The 7,371-nt window shown below is 31.5% G+C and overlaps 1 protein-coding gene across 1 annotated transcript in view; it reads left to right on the top strand.

Moving 5' to 3' along the window:
- Positions 1-7,371, top strand: part of LOC109081198 (astrotactin-2-like) — a 418,824-nt gene that overhangs the window by 273,771 nt on the left and 137,682 nt on the right.

The following is a 7,371-nucleotide window of genomic DNA, read 5'->3' as shown; positions in this document are numbered from 1 at the left end:
GTACAAAAAGGCACATCCTTAGAGTATACGTATATGGTAACTAATAAGACACATTACTGTACATACTAATGATACCGTATGTACATGGTAGATGTTTAGCACCTATGGAAAAATGTGGTATTATGTGGTAACAAACAAGACACATACTGTACTTGGTATATACATTTTAAATATGTAGTACTTACAAACAAGTGTGTGTAATAACGGTCACTTGCAGGTAGTGTCAGTATATGGTAACTAAGACACTACACTACACTATACTATTACTATACTTACTAATGGTATACTGTATACATGGTTAAGTTTAACAAAGTTTGAAGAACTGGTAATTCCTGTGTAATGTTTAATTAAAATGGTGCACTTTATTTTACAGTCCTGGTGTACTGTAAGTACCTATTCATTAATAATGTACAGAATAAGTTATGAAGTACTCAGGTTGGGAGGTATAAACATGGACCAAGGTACTTATTGAGTAACTGATGGTAGGTGCCATTGTGTAAGTACTGTACCTTGTGTTACCACTCATTTGCTTATAGGTACAAGATATTTGCCATGTATGTACCAAGGAAGTATACTGTAAAATAAAGTGCTACCGTCCAATTTGAAATCTGTTTGGCTTTATTTTTCAACAGTTTAATATTTTTGTATTTTAAAATGCACAACTGAGTCTGTGATACTATTGACAAACCTCTCACTCACAGAATATATTTATATGTATGTCACATCATTGAAATAATCACAGAATAGTTTACATCTACAGTGATGTCTGCAGTATACACCAAATATAGTTCAAATAATTTAATTTCTTCTGGAACAAGTGGATGGACTAGTTGGATGGGGGGGGAAATAAATAAATAAATAAAAAAATTTTAAACCTTGACATGTTCTTCAACAACGCAATATAAACAAACATTACTGCACACATTTCTGTATTCACTTACTGAAAACAAAAATAAAATAGAACTAGAATATCAGATTACCATCACCTTTGTTCAATCAATCAATCCATCAATCTGTGAATATTGTATATATCAAATGGAATTGATCTGATTGTAATTTCTGGTTCCTGTTGTTTCTGATGTAAGACATTATAAGTCAGGGAGGATAGATCAGATGGAAATTAGTTTTCCGATGTAAAAGACACTAATTTCCTTAGCATTAACAATGCATTAAAACATGTTTCTGTGTCTAGTGCTTTTATCCATCGAATGGTTTGGTATAACTCAAAGAAAGGTGAAAATACTGCACTTATTTCCAGAAAGAACACAATTTTCTCTGCAGACTGAAGGACAGCCATGGATTACATTTATTTTTATTTTTTTCAGAAGGGCTCTGTCATGATCAGCAGTGGTCTTCCTTTATGTTCTGTAGTGTTATGGCTTTTTGAAAAGAACAAAATAATGTTTGAGCCGAGCGTGAGGACCAGAGGTTTGTTTCAAAATGCTTTGTAGTTGTTGTTGTTGTTGTTTTTCATCTCCTACCCACTTTTTAAAGACAAAGTAAATGAAGGCACATTTTATATCTCACTTCACTGCCCTGTTGATGAACACGGCACACAGTAAAATTTCCCAAAAAATATAACACATACACACACACACACACATTGTCAGGATTATGGAGTGTAGGCGTGTTTCGGCTTCAGCCTTCTTCAGGAGGCTTCTTCGATGAACTTGAAGACATGTTTTATTATGTATGGAAAAAACTTTCTGACTCTCTCTCTCTCTCTCTCTCTCTCTCTCTCTCTCTCTCTCTCTCTGGTACTGTATAAACACATGTATGTTCTGTTTTTTTTTTTTTTTTTTTTTTTTTTTTTTTTTTTTTTAGAAGAAGCCTCCTGAAGAAGGCTGTAGTCGAAACACATCTACACTTTTAACTGTTTTAATGGCTTAGTAATTAAAGACTTTTTATTTTTACTATATAAGTGCCTTGGAGTTTTTCATATTCTCTGTTTGTTCTTGATTTCAGTAATGATTAACTACATTTTCTCCATTTGTGGTTGTAGTAGCCTATGCATGTACTATATGCCAATAGCTCAGGCCTTTGTTTGACCCTCATTACACTTTTTTTTCTGTTCTCTTGAGGGATTTAGCAGATGCTTTGATGAGTAGATGCAACTCTTTACTATCTACAAACCCAACAGAAGGGTGATGTGACTCTACAGGGCTACAGATGCTGTCAATCACCTTTTGCTCATGATAATAATGTTCATCAAAAATTGTGCCTCATATTAGTGATATTTATGCAGCTTTGGCCATACAAACAACGAACAACATTCAGGCAAATATTATTTGTGAAGAATAGAATATGATTTCTGATTATGTTTGCTTTTGGCAAATTAGAGAAATGGTAATTTTGTTTGATTTAATATCAAACTGTGAGTATCCTTGGTAGCACTTTTAATAAACTTCATTAATGAGTCATTAACAAATATAATGTAATGTTTTTTTTATATATATATATATATATATATATAAATATATCTTTATATATCTATATATATATATATATTTTTTTTTTTTTATTTATTTTTTATTTTTTTTACTTAACATTTCCAATCAATAGTGTTGCAACGTAGTGAGTTTACATACATAAATCAGACTTGTACGAAACTAACATGAGGTCTGGAATATAGTGCATTCTTTGTGCACTTGTAGTGTACTTCACAAGTTGAAAGTACTGTATATTACAAAATGTAATAAGAAAATATTAATGAAATAAAATGATGCTTAAGTGTACTTAAAGAGAAACATATTCATGACTCTTTCTCAACACACTAAAGTATACTTTTAAAAAAATATATATATTTTTTGTAATAAATTTTGTAATATTGTAAAATAGATTTTTTTTTTTAATGTGAAATCTTTGTTCCAATAATCCTGTCATGCTTTGAAGTACACTTATTTTGATGATATTATATATATATATATATATATATATATATATATATATATATATATATATATATAATATATTAATTTAATAAATTGGAAGTTTATCATTACAAATGTGTAACTACACGTACTGTATATTTAAATGCATGACACACAAGTGTCAGTAGAAATGGCATAATAGTATAGTTTATTTTATTTTAGTATACTTGCATACATTCAGCAGTAACACTTCAAACTTCAGAGACAATAAAAGTATGAAATTACTTACCAAAGTGGGTCAGAATACACTCTGAAGTGTATTGTGTATTGATTGAATTTATTATGAATTTAAGCTATGATACAGTTTTATTTAATTGCAATTACATGCAATTAAGTGTCTGAAAACATTACATTCAGTTCACACTTAAGTTTATCTGTTATAGTGTAATATCTTCTCTTTTTAAAAAGTAAGTGTACTCCTTTTTCACTTTTTTGTCCTTGTCGAGTTTGACAGCCTCTGCTTACTGCATGCTTTCACTGTATGTAAAAGACAATGAAACTGAGTATAAAAGAGCTGTGGGAACATTCTTTAAAAAAATGTCATATTGTGTTCCACAGAAGCTAGAAAAGCATAGTTTTGGGGGACTTTTTAGCATGTGAACTTTTCCTTTAAATGCTTTTATGTGAGTGTGCATGTTGGTGAAGCATCTGAGATTGGCCTTCATGGGTAGATGCACTGACAGCCAGTGCACTCCTTTCCCAGCATGCCTTTCTCTTCAAGTTCCTCAGAGATCTGCATCAGGATGGCCACAGTCAGTGCCGCCACAGCGACTAATAGATATTGACATGTCAATCTGAGAAAAGAGGCTCAGAGACTCCTCCTGACTCACACAAGCACAGTGTTTCCTTTAAAAGGCATTCAGTGCGGGACAGGAAAGATGAAGACCATCCATCAGAGATGACAGTGTTTTTTTTGTTTTGTTTTTTTTTTGAGAGGGATGGCAATAATATTATGAAAGAGACCAACTGCTTCCGAATACACATACTGTCCTACAATATATATATATATATTTGTATGTCAAGCTGCAATATCTGACTTGCAACTTAATGGACACAAATCAAAGATGAGATTATTAATTTCAATGCAAGCTGCGATTGTAAGCAAACTACAATCCACTTTGCTTGAGGCCTAAAAAAACACCTCTTAATAAATTCATTGTTTTCGGTAACACTTTATAATAACTGCACGCTATTTATCATTAGTTAAGCATTAGAAAACAGTTAATTCATCATTTATAAAGCATTAATAGACATTAATAAGCAGTTTATAAATACAGATATAAATGTTTTATACTTGATTTAAAAGCATATATATAATGTATTTAATAATTGTTTTTTCATACTTTATTAATGATCAATTTATCATTTCTAAATGAAGTATAGCATTATTTACACACCAGTTATTAAGGAGTTGTCAGTGGTTCACTTAGAAATTGTAAGTAAATTATTAATAAACTATTCAAATGTGCATACATCTTATTATTCAGACATATAGTAATAGTTACTTAGAGTGTTAATAAATGGTTTATTAACATGTATTTCTACTGTAATTCATGGTTAATTCAGGTAGTTATAAAACATATGTTAACTATTTTTGTGAGCTCATCTAAAGTGAGGACTATTTATGCCTTGTAAAGCTTTTACAAATTAGATTTAAAGGCTGTTAATATTTCTATGTTCTGTATCACTGTGTTGTGTTTGTTTCCTTTTTCTGTTTAGAAGATAACTGAGCCTTTAAATATCATTTATAAATGCTTTACAAGGCATAACTAGTCCTCACTTTAGATGAGCTCACATAAATAGTTAACTGACCATTACTAAATGCTTTATAACTACCTGAATTTACTACATTTACTTACAATTTCTTGTGAACTCATGAATCACTGGCAACTCCTAAATAACTGGTTTGTAATTAATGCTAATACTTTATTGAGAAATGATAAATTGATCATGAATAAAGTATGATAATACGATGATTAAACACATTATAGATATGCTTTTAAATCAAGAATAAAGCATTTATATCTGTATTTATAAACTGCTTATTTATGTCTATTAATGCTTTATAAATTATGAATTTTCTGTTTACTAATGCTTAATTAATGATCGATAGTGTGCAGTTATTATAAAGTGTTACCGCAAAATCTTTACTGGTCAACACATTTCTTCTGTCACTCAACCCAGTATTCCCTTGTGAAAAAGAAGTGCACTTTAGCATATGAAGTGTACTTTTAATACTTTAGCATATAAAGTGTACTTATTATGCAAAGAATGTACTTTAAAAGTACCGTATACACTTACAGTGAGTGTGGATTAAAAGTGATGTTTTTGAAAACTTAAATGCATATTATTTGTAATTGATTTTAAATGTACTATGATTGAAATCCATATTAAATGCAATTGACCATTCACAAAGAGCTTGATTGACAGGCAATCTGACCAATCATAACACCAAATCTGCCGTCTTGCCTGACAAACAAATCAGACAGAAGGGTAGATTAACTTGGGTGGACTTAAACATGAAAAATTGTGTGTATTGATATGTTTCCACAGTTGAATTAAAATACGTTGTTCATTCATATTTATTTCATGCTTTTAGTAAATAAGAAAAGACGCTAGGTTCACGTGTGCCGCTTGAACTGAGGCAATACAGTGATCTGTCATGACACATTAAAGAGCACAAAATGGTATCTATTGTTTAAATGTCTTAAAATATTTCTTGCTATGCAATTTATTTTTTACTGTGTGAAAACATGTTGTGTAATGTGAGAGAGGCATGGCTTGTCGGACAAAGCCACAGTAACTAGGAGGGCAGGTTTTTACAAATGGTCAGTTAGTTGAACTTTTTTTTTTTTTTTATTATCCACTAAGTAGGACTTTAATACATCTTTATATTTAGTTTGAAATATGTTTAAACTGAATATATTGACAAGAAATGCATGTGAACTAAAATATACTTTAATGCTGTTTAGTGTATTTTAGTTAAACACACTATAATGTATTTTTAATATAAGTATTCTGAATGAAATTAATTGTATTTAAACTGTATTTATTTATTTATTTATTTATTTATTTATTTATTTATTTGACGGCCTTATATTAATCTTAACAGAGGTGGAAAGTGAAGAATTACATTTACTCGCGTTACTGTAATTGGGTAGCTTTTTTGTGTACTTTTACATTTTAGATATTTTTTCTTTAAATCTGTAATTTAACTTGTACTTAAGTATATTTTGTTTGAAGTATTGTACTTCGCTACATTTTAAAACACATAAATTACTGAGTAAAAAAATAAATAAAATAAAAATAAATCGCTCCCTGGAAACTACTGCAGTAAATAATGGGCAGGAGAACAAACTGGCGCTAAAACCACAAAAAAAGATGGACAAAACAGGCATTATGGTGAAACCCAGGTGAAAATGAAACCCTGTCATATTCTGATGAAGTTGAACTCGAAGGAAATGAAGTGAACACCTGGCCATATTTAAGCTCTATTATGCAGTGAAAGCTGTGTTTGCCTAGGGAGACCAAACTATAAAATCTCAAAATCAACTCTTTGCAAGCATGTAGAGGTAAGCTAAGTACTTGAATCGTTGCATTGGTGGTTAAAATTAAGCTTTGACAGTTTAGCAAAAGGTTTTGCACAAATTAGCCAAAAAGACAGTGATTCAGGGTGTGTGATATATATCGTCTGTGATAATATAGTAATTGTTGTTTTAACGATGTGCGATTTGACATTATCAGTATTTTGCCAAAAACCAAACAGAACACCCCTACAGTGCTGTGAAGTCTAGTAGATTAGACTAGTGCACGTGCATTAAGAGTGTGTTCTTTCACTGTGTGATTCAGTCTAGTCTCGCGTAGCCATTCATGGCAGCTTTCATTGGCCAAGGCCCGCCCATGAGGCTGTTTGACCGACATGTCAACCAACCAATCACAGTTCGTTTTGTTCATCGTCACGTTTTGAGGCCTAGAACTGTCGCCACAATAACAGACCGGTGTGTAAAACTCTCGGACATATTTTAAAGATTCTATGCCACGAACTTTAAATATTTCACAAACTTTTGAAAATCCAGCGTTTAGTTGATCCTGATAAGCGCTTGTTGTCACAGTTGTAAACACAAGGGCTTTTTTTCATGAGGGGTTTGGCGCCAAGGTATCTTTGTTTCAAGGTGGAACCTTAAAGAACGTGACACACACGTCTCACGGAAATCCTGTAGAATTCAACCAATCCGATGATGACATTGACACTGCTGAAGTGTTTCCACTTTTGTGTCCAATATGCATCAGACGTTTAGCCAACGGTCCGTGGGCGTGACGTCTGAGGCTGAGACTAGATTCAGTCTGTTGAAATGCATTTAGAATGATCACAAAATTTAAGATATAGGGGAAGAAAATGTATATATTTATATCATTTCATATAGTAAATAACTATATCACA

The sequence above is a fragment of the Cyprinus carpio genome, chromosome B5 (assembly GCF_018340385.1).
Source record: "Cyprinus carpio isolate SPL01 chromosome B5, ASM1834038v1, whole genome shotgun sequence".
In the NCBI taxonomy this organism is placed as follows: Eukaryota; Metazoa; Chordata; class Actinopteri; order Cypriniformes; family Cyprinidae; genus Cyprinus; species Cyprinus carpio.
The sequence above is the reverse complement of the archived record's forward strand: the minus strand, read 5'-3'. Positions and strand labels throughout refer to the sequence as shown.